This window comes from Ranitomeya imitator, chromosome 6 (assembly GCF_032444005.1).
Source record: "Ranitomeya imitator isolate aRanImi1 chromosome 6, aRanImi1.pri, whole genome shotgun sequence".
Classification (NCBI taxonomy): domain Eukaryota; kingdom Metazoa; phylum Chordata; class Amphibia; order Anura; family Dendrobatidae; genus Ranitomeya; species Ranitomeya imitator.
This window is the reverse complement of record NC_091287.1, coordinates 28,889,819-28,899,998: the sequence shown is the minus strand read 5'-3', so window position 1 is coordinate 28,899,998 and position 10,180 is coordinate 28,889,819.

Below are 10,180 nucleotides of genomic sequence, written 5' to 3'. Positions count from 1 at the left end.
TGTCCTAGACCACCAGGGATGCTTACATTAACCACTCACTGCCCTAGACCACCAGGGATGCTGACATTAACCCCTTACTGCCCTACACCACCAGGGATGCTGACATTAACCCCTTACTGCCCTAGACCACCAGGGATGCTGACATTAACCCCTTACTGCCCTACACCACCAGGGATGCTGACATTAACCCCTTACTGCCCTAGACCACCAGGGATGCTGACATTAACCCCTTACGGCCCTACACCACCAGGGATGCTTACATTAACCCTTCACTTCTCTAGACCACCAGGGCAGCTGATATTAACCCTTTCAGTCCTAGCGCTTACATTAACCTCTTCACTGCCCCTTCCCTGACATTTACGTTCTTGCTGCTGACGGCGTTAACCCATTCTGTACCCAATCCCCAATACGGTATAGTACATAGTCTTTGCATGCAGCCCCCGGTATGACTTGTGAATAATCCTGGCGGGTTCCTTGTCACATCCTGATATTTTGTGACTCCGGAATCTACCGGACTGGGCAGTGCCATGGTGGCTGCCCTGGAATCCCCGTGAGGCGCGGAGCGGTGACAGCACAGCGCACACGTCAGGCTTTACGTGGCGGCAGCGGCGTGTGACTGAAGCAAATATTTGCCCTCGTCTTCGGTCACTGACAGTCTGCACACAGACCTCAGTGCCGGGGTCAGCGCCAGGGAAGCCGCAGGCTGTAGGATCCGCGGCTGGAACGCTGCCGCCTGTCACTGGCAGCAGCTCCCGCTATAGGCGTGTGTGAGGGGGCTGCTGTTTACGCAATTTCCAGTTGTGGCAACAAAAGACAGAGACTGAGCAAAAACATCAAAAATGTTCATATTCCATGGAAAGATGTCAACTTTGTGAACAGTCGTTATTACAAATTAACACTACAGTAGACACCAGAAATGACAAGCATTCAGAACAAACCACTGGACCACCAGGGATAATCAGTCTGTTACACCAGAATGACTGATAAGCCATCATCGACTATACACATGCCACTGAACTACTAGGGATGAAGAGCATGCCACCGGCCCACCATGGATGATGATGATGTGACTACTGCTGCACCTGGAATAACAGGAATACTCAAACCACTGGATGACTATGGATGATGAGCTGGACACAGGGACGCTATGTCAATGAACAGGTCACTGTCCCAGCATGCAGAATGAGCAAAACACCAGAGCACCAGGGATAATAGAGTGGTATACCAGAATAGATATGAGTCCCCACTGACAATACGCAAACCACCCGACCACCATGGATAATGAACTGATCACGGGATCACAAAGGCAATGAACAAGTCACTGTACCAGCGTGGAAAATGAACAAGCCTCTAGACCAACAGGGAAAATAAGTAGTCCATTATACGAGAGTGACAATAAAACTATGACTGGACCACTAGGGATGTGAAGTTTGCCATTGGACTACCATGGATGATTAAAAGACCACTAGACCACAAGGAATAATAGTCTCTTGTACCAGAATGGATGATAAGCCACCACTGGGCCACTAGGGATGATGATAGCCCAGAACACCTCTGTGACAACGAGCAGGTCACTGTAACATCAAAAAGTTACAAACCACTGGATCACCAGGTGCATTGCGAAGTCAATTGTGCCACCATGGATGATGAGCAAGCCATAGGGCCACTAGAAATGATAACATGACACTTGACCACAGTGGACAGTGAGTACCCACAGCACCATGGATAATAAACACACCACTGGACCACCAGGGATAATGAGAAAACTAGTATAACACCATGGATGATGAGCAAACCGGTGGGTCATTATTAAGAATGAAGAAACCCCTGGACCACCAGGAATATTAGGAATTGTAAAAATAATATTGGACCACCATGAATGATTGGAAAGACACTGGACCACCACGGGAAATTAGAAAGCCCCTATACCACCATTAATGATGAACAGACTGGGCCAGTAGTAATAATAAATATGACACCCGACCACCATGGGTAATGTACAAACCATTGGACCACCAGGAGTAAAATGTAAGCCATTAAACCACCATGGACGGTGAACAGTCTCCTAGTAGTAGTGCGGTCTTTGGAGAAAAATGGATGTTTGATCCCCCAGACCAAGACCCACCGTATACCAGGAACACCCCACAAGACCCGCCATATACTGGGAACACCCCACAGTCCTGCCGTATACCGGGAACACCCCACAAGACCCGCCGTATATCAGGAACACCCCACAAGACCTGCCATATACTGGGAACACCCCACAAGACCTGCTGTACACAGGCAACACCTCGCAAGACCGGCCGTATACCGGGAACACCCCACAAGACCCGCCGTATACCAGGAACACCCCACAAGACCCGCCATATACTGGGAACACCACACAAGACCTGCTGTACACAGGGAACACCTCGCAAGACCGGACGTATACCGGGAACACCCCACAAGACCCGCCGTATACCAGGAACACCCCACAAGACCCGCCGTATACAGGGAACACCCCACAAGACCCACCGTATACCGAGAACACCCCACAAGATCTGCTGTATAACCGGAACACCCCACGAGACCCGCTGTACACCGGGAACACCCCACAAGACCCGCCGTATACCAGAAACACCCCACAAGACCTGTTGTATACTAGGAACACCTCACAAGACCTGCCGTATACCGGGAACACTCCACAAGACCCGTTATATACTGGGAACACCTCACAAGATCTCCATACTTGGTAGACAATGTGTTGTAATAAAGTCCTTTGTGGTCCAGAGCACTGAATGTTATGTTAGTTAAGTCCCCGGTGGTCCAGGTCAGTGAACATGTTAGTGAAGTTCCCGGTGTTCAAGGTCCATTAACATGTTAGTGAAGTCCCCGGTGGTCCAGGTCAGTGAACATGTTAGTGAAGTTCCCAGTGTTCAAGGTCCATTAACATGTTAGTGAAGTCCTCGGTGGTCCAGGTCAGTGAACATGTTAATGAAGTTCTCGGTGGTCCAAGTCAGTGAACATGTTAATGAAGTTCTCGGTGGCCCAGGTCAGTGAACATGTTAATGAAGTTCTCGGTGGTCCAGGTCAGAGAACATGTTAGTGAAGTTCCCGGTGGTCCAGGTCCATGAACATGTTAATGAAGTTCTCAGTGGTCCAGGTCAGTGACCATGTTAGTGAAGTTCCTGGTGGTCCAGTTCCGTGAACATGTTAATGAAGTTCTCGGTGGTCCAGGTCAGTGAAGATGTTAGTGAAGTTCCCGGTGGTCCAGGTCCGTGAACATGCTAGTAAAGTCCCCGATGGTCAAGGTCAATGAACATGTTAGTGAAGTTCCTGGCGGTCCAGGTCAGTGAACATGTTAGTGATGTTCCCGGGGGTTCAGGTCAGTGAACATGTTAGTGAAGTTCCCGGTGGTCCAGGTCAGTGAACATGTTAGTGAAGTTCCCAGAGGTCCAGGTCAGTGAACATGTTAGTGAAGTTCCCGGAGGTCCAGGTCAGTGAACATGTTAGTGAAGTTCCCGGTGTTCAAGGTCCATTAACATGTTAGTGAAGTCCCCGGTGGTCCAGGTCAGTGAACATGTTAGTGAAGTTCCCAGTGTTCAAGGTCCATTAACATGTTAGTGAAGTCCTCGGTGGTCCAGGTCAGTGAACATGTTAATGAAGTTCTCGGTGGTCCAAGTCAGTGAACATGTTAATGAAGTTCTCGGTGGCCCAGGTCAGTGAACATGTTAATGAAGTTCTCGGTGGTCCAGGTCAGAGAACATGTTAGTGAAGTTCCCGGTGGTCCAGGTCCGTGAACATGTTAATGAAGTTCTCAGTGGTCCAGGTCAGTGACCATGTTAGTGAAGTTCCTGGTGGTCCAGTTCCGTGAACATGTTAATGAAGTTCTCGGTGGTCCAGGTCAGTGAACGTTAGTGAAGTTCCCGGTGGTCCAGGTCCGTGAACATGTTAATGAAGTTCTCGGTGGTCCAGGTCAGTGAACATGTTAATGAAGTCCCTGGTGGTCCAGGTCAGTGAACATGCTAGTAAAGTCCCCGATGGTCAAGGTCAGTGAACATGTTAGTGAAGTTCCCGGTGGTTCAGGTCAGTGAACATAGTGAAGTCCACGGTGGTCCAGGTCAGTGAACATGTTAGTGATGTTCCCGGGGGTTCAGGTCAGTGAACATGTTAGTGAAGTTCCCGGTGGTTCAGGTCAGTGAACATAGTGAAGTCCACGGTGGTCCAGGTCAGTGAACATGTTAGTGATGTTCCCGGGGGTTCAGGTCAGTGAACATGTTAGTGAAGTTCCCGGTGGTCCAGGTCAGTGAACATGTTAGTGAAGTTCCCGGAGGTCCAGGTCAGTGAACATGTTAGTGAAGTTCCCGGTGGTTCAGGTCAGTGAATATATTAATGAAGTCCACGGTGGTCCAGGTCAGTGAACATGTTAGTGATGTTCCCGGGGGTTCAGGTCAGTGAACATGTTAGTGAAGTTCCTGGTGGTCCAGGTCAGTGAACATGTTAGTGAAGTTCCCGGTGGTCCAGGTCAGTGAACATGTTAGTGAAGTTCCCGGTGGTTCAGGTCAGTGAATATGTTAGTGAAGTCCACGGTGGTCCAGGTTAGTGAACATGTTAGTGAAGTCCACGGTGGTCCAGGTCAGTGAACATGTTAGTGAAGTTCCCGGAGGTCCAGGTCAGTGAACATGTTAGTGAAGTTCCCGGTGTTCAAGGTCCATTAACATGTTAGTGAAGTCCCCGGTGGTCCAGGTCAGTGAACATGTTAGTGAAGTTCCCAGTGTTCAAGGTCCATTAACATGTTAGTGAAGTCCTCGGTGGTCCAGGTCAGTGAACATGTTAATGAAGTTCTCGGTGGTCCAAGTCAGTGAACATGTTAATGAAGTTCTCGGTGGCCCAGGTCAGTGAACATGTTAATGAAGTTCTCGGTGGTCCAGGTCAGAGAACATGTTAGTGAAGTTCCCGGTGGTCCAGGTCCGTGAACATGTTAATGAAGTTCTCAGTGGTCCAGGTCAGTGACCATGTTAGTGAAGTTCCTGGTGGTCCAGTTCCGTGAACATGTTAATGAAGTTCTCGGTGGTCCAGGTCAGTGAACATGTTAGTGAAGTTCCCGGTGGTCCAGGTCCGTGAACATGTTAATGAAGTTCTCGGTGGTCCAGGTCAGTGAACAGTTTAATGAAGTCCCTGGTGGTCCAGGTCAGTGAACATGCTAGTAAAGTCCCCGATGGTCAAGGTCAATGAACATGTTAGTGAAGTTCCTGGCGGTCCAGGTCAGTGAACATGTTAGTGAAGTTCCCGGCGGTCCAGGTCCATGAACATGTTAGTGAAGTCCACAGTGGTCCAGGTCAGTGAACATGTTAGTGAAGTCCCCGGTGGTCCAGGTCAGTGAACATGTTAGTGAAGTTCCCGGTGGTTCAGGTCAGTGAACATATTAGTGAAGTCCACGGTGGTCCAGGTCAGTGAACATGTTAGTGATGTTCCCGGGGGTTCAGGTCAGTGAACATGTTAGTGAAGTTCCCGGTGGTCCAGGTCAGTGAACATGTTAGTGAAGTTCCCGGAGGTCCAGGTCAGTGAACATGTTAGTGAAGTTCCCGGTGGTTCAGGTCAGTGAATATATTAATGAAGTCCACGGTGGTCCAGGTCAGTGAACATGTTAGTGATGTTCCCGGGGGTTCAGGTCAGTGAACATGTTAGTGAAGTTCCTGGTGGTCCAGGTCAGTGAACATGTTAGTGAAGTTCCCGGTGGTCCAGGTCAGTGAACATGTTAGTGAAGTTCCCGGTGGTTCAGGTCAGTGAATATGTTAGTGAAGTCCACGGTGGTCCAGGTTAGTGAACATGTTAGTGAAGTCCACGGTGGTCCAGGTTAGTGAACATGTTAGTGAAGTCCACGGTGGTCCAGGTCAGTGAACATCCTAGTGAAGTTCCCGGTGGTCCAGATCAGTGAACAGGTTAGTGAAGTTCCCGGTGATTCAGGTCAGTGAACATGTTAGTGAAGTTCCCGGTGGTCCAGGTTAGTGAACATGTTAGTGAAGTCCACGGTGGTCCAGGTCAGTGAACATCCTAGTGAAGTTCCCGGTGGTCCAGGTCAGTGAACATCCTAGTGAAGTTCCCGGTGGTCCAGGTCAGTGAACATATTAGTGAAGTCCACGGTGGTCCAGGTCAGTGAACATGTTAGTGAAGTTCCCGATGGTCCAGGTCAGTGAACATGTTAGTTAAGTCTCTGGTGGTCCAGGGCAGAGATTGTCTAAATAGCATCCCTGGTGGTCCAGGGGAGTAAAAGATTACAAGGTCCCCTTTCAGAGTGCTCTTATGGAGGGTTCTTGGGCAGCTGCTCTCTCTGTCAGCCCCTGATTCTTGGATCTAATCCTATCATATCTATAGCATTAGGAATCTGGGGCCATTACCAATTGCCGCTGGCTCTAGAAGGCTGGTGTCTTGGCTTTGAATAATACAAGAACTGGACATTGATGAGTGGAGGAGATACGGTAAGTGAGATTATGAGAGTCTCCAGGATGTCACTTAATAAGGGAGGGCATTACGGCACAGGGATAATCCCTACGTACACATCATTTCCTACGGTCTACAGTGCGGATCATCCTCTGCTATCATCTGGGACATATTGCAGTGAGTCGGATCTGCTCTGCCGCCCAGACACACACTGGTTACACCCAAACCCAGGATTCCTGCACATGGCAGAACCTGGTCAGTTCCTTAAGTATGAAGATGCATCTATATGGAGGTCCTGGAAAGAAATATATCTTGGTACCGTGTTAGCCAGTAGATAAAAAAATATTTAGAATTGAGAGTCCTCAGTGGTTGATACCTTTTAATGGCTAACTGAATATTACCATCTTTTCAGTTGGCCATTAAAAGGTATCAACCACTGAGGACTCTCAATTCTAAATATTTTTTTATGGAGGTCCTAAGTGTGTAATATACAGGGAATATAAAAAGTCTACACACCCCTGTTACAGTACCAGGTTTTGTCATGTATGAAGAATCCTACAAAGAAGAATCATTTCAGAACTTTTTCCACCTTTAATGTCACCAATAATCTGCACAAATCCATTGAGAAATAAACTGAAATCTTTTCTGGTGGAAAAATGAAAACACAGACCTTAAAATATCGTGGTTGCATAAATCTGCACACCCTTATACTAATACTTTCTTGAAGTCCCCTTTAAATTTATGACGGCATTCAGTCTTTTTAGGCCGGAGTTTATCAGCTCGGCACATCTAGAATTGGAGATATTTGCCTATGGTTCCTCGCAGTAGCTTCAAATCTATCAGATTGCGGGGGAGGGGGGAGATCTCCTGTGTACAGCGCCCTCTTCAGGTTACTCACAGATTTTTAGTATTACCCAGGTCTGAGCTTTGACTGGTCCACTCCAAGAGCTATCTTCTGGAGTTTCTTCTGGTGATTTGGAAGTTACTTAGTGTCTTTATCGCACAGAAAGGTGAAATTCCTCTTCTGCTTTTTAGCAGAAACCTGAAGGTTTTGTTCAAAATTGACTGATATTTGGAAATGTTCATAATTCCCTCCACTTTGAATGAACCCACAGTTCTAGCTGTGAAAAAAAGAGCCCCAAAGCACAATGCTGCCTCCACCATGCCCCACTGTGGGTATGGTGTTATTTTAGTGATGTGCAGTGTTGGGTTTGCACCTGTTGGAATTATGGCCAAAAAGTCCCACCTTGGTCTCATCAGATATAACACATTTTCCCACATGGCTTTTGGCAAACTTCATGTAGGTTTTGGCAAAATATAACCGGACTTGGATGTTTTATGTGCAAGAAAAGGCTTCCGTCTTGCCGCCCCACCCCAAAGGCCGTATCTATGAATAATACAGGAGATTGCTGTCACGTGCAGTACACAACCAGTACCTGCCTGAAATTCCTGCAGCTCCTTTAATGTTGCTGTTGGCCTCTTGTCAGCTTCCAGGACCATCTCTATTTACGCTCTAGGGATAATGATTTCGACCAATTTTAACAATAATTATTTGGTGACATGTTAATTTTGTAGTGCCTGCAGACAAATTAGTCTATTGTCCCTGGTGGGCTAGTGGCTTTTGTATTCCTGGCGGTTGAGTGTCTTTGGCTTTTCAGTGGCCTGCTTGGCATCCACTGATTTTGATTCAGCCCTATTAGTAATACTTGCTCCTAGTGTAAGTCGCTGCCCATCCACGAATGCACATTGTTTTCTGATCTGGTTAGTTTCCCTGTGGATGTACACTGTGTGCAGAATTATTAGGCAAGTTGTATTTTGATCCCATGATCCTTTTTATACATGTTGTCCTACTCCAAGCTGTTCAGGCTTGAGAGCCAACTACCAATTAAGTAAATCAGGTGATGTGCATCTCTGTAATGAGGAGGGGTGTTGTCTGATGACATCAGAACCCTATATAAGGTGTGCTTAATTATTAGGCAACTTCCTTTCCTTTGGCAAAATGGGTCAGAAGAGAGATTTGACGGGTTCTGAAAAGTCCAAAATTGTGAGATGTCTTGCAGAAGGATGCAGCAGTCTTGAAATTGCCAAACTTTTGAAGCGTGATCACCGAACAATCAAGCGTTTCATGGCAAATAGCCAACAGGGTCGCAAGAAGCGTGTTGGGCAAAAAAGGCGCAAAATAACTGCCCATTAATTGAGGAAAATCAAGCGCGAAGCTGCCAAGATGCCATTTGCCACCAGTTTTGCCATATTTCAGAGCTGCAACGTTACTGGAGTAACAAAAAGCACAAGGTGTGCGATACTCAGGGACATGGCCAAGGTAAGGAAGGCTGAAAAACGACCACCTGTGAACAAGAAACATAAGATAAAACGTCAAGACTGGGCCAAGAAATATCTTAAGACGGACTTCTCAAAGGTTTTATGGACTGATGAAATGAGAGTGACTCTTGATGGGCCAGATGGATGGGCCAGAGGCTGGATCAGTAAAGGGCAGAGAGCTCCACTCCGATTCAGATGCCAGCAAGGTGGAGGTGGGGTACCGGTATGGGCTGGTATCATCAAAGATGAACTTGTGGGACCTTTTCAGGTTGAGGATGGAGTGAAGCTCAACTCCCAGACCTGCTGCCAGTTTCTGGAAGACAACTTCTTCAAGCAGTGGTACAGGAAGAAGTCGGTATCGCTCAAGAAAAACATGATTTTCATGCAGGACAATGCTCCATCAGATGCCTCCAACTACTCCACAGCGTGGCTGGCCAGTAAAGGTCTCAAAGGAGAAAAAATAATGACATGGCCCCCTTGTTCACCTGATCTGAACCCCATAGAGAACCTGTGGTCCCTCATAAAATGTGAGATCTACAGGGAGGGAGCACAGTCCACCTCTCGGAGCAGTGTCTGGAGGCTGTGGTGGCCGCTGCACGCAATGTTGGTCGTAAACAGATCAAGCAACTGACAGAATCTATGGATAGAAGGCTGCCGAGTGTCATCATAAAGAAAGGGGGCTATATTGGGCACTAATTTTTGGGGGGTTTCTTTTTGCATGTCAGAAATGTTTATTTCTAAATTTTTTGCAGTTATATTGGTTTACCTGGTGAAAATAAACAAGTGAGATGGGAATATATTTGGTTTTTATTAAGTTGCCTAATAATTCTGCACAGCAATAGTTACCTGCACAAACAGATATCCTCCTAAGATAGCCAAATCTAAAAAAAAAACCACTCCAAGTTCCAAAAATATTAATCTTTGATATTTACGAGTCTTTTGGGTTGATTGAGAACATAATTGTTGATCAATAATAAAAAATAATCCTCTAAAATACAACTTGCCTAATAATTCTGCACACAGTGTAGTGTTCTGTACCAACTATTACCACAATTATATGTTGGTTACTTTGAAGTTCCTGTGAGAATGTTGATCTGCCTGTGATCCCTGGTGGTCTGGTGGCGTTTGTATTTCTTGGTAGTGCAGTAGCCCTGGGTGCTCAGTTGCCGTCCACTAACCTTAAATCATCCATGTCTATTAGAGATGCTCACTGCTTTGCCCCTGCGGAGCGCTGCCTGTGGGACGGCAAATTGTTTCAGATCTGGAACAACTTTAGCAATCATTATTTGGTTAGTCCCTGAGGGCATATGGGTCTACCTAGGAGCCCTGGTGGGTTACTGTTCTTTTTTGTATTCATGGCTGTTGAGTGGTCCTGGCAGATCAGTGGGTATTTGTTACTTTCACAATTATTATGTGATGGTTTGCAGACTTTGAAGTCCCT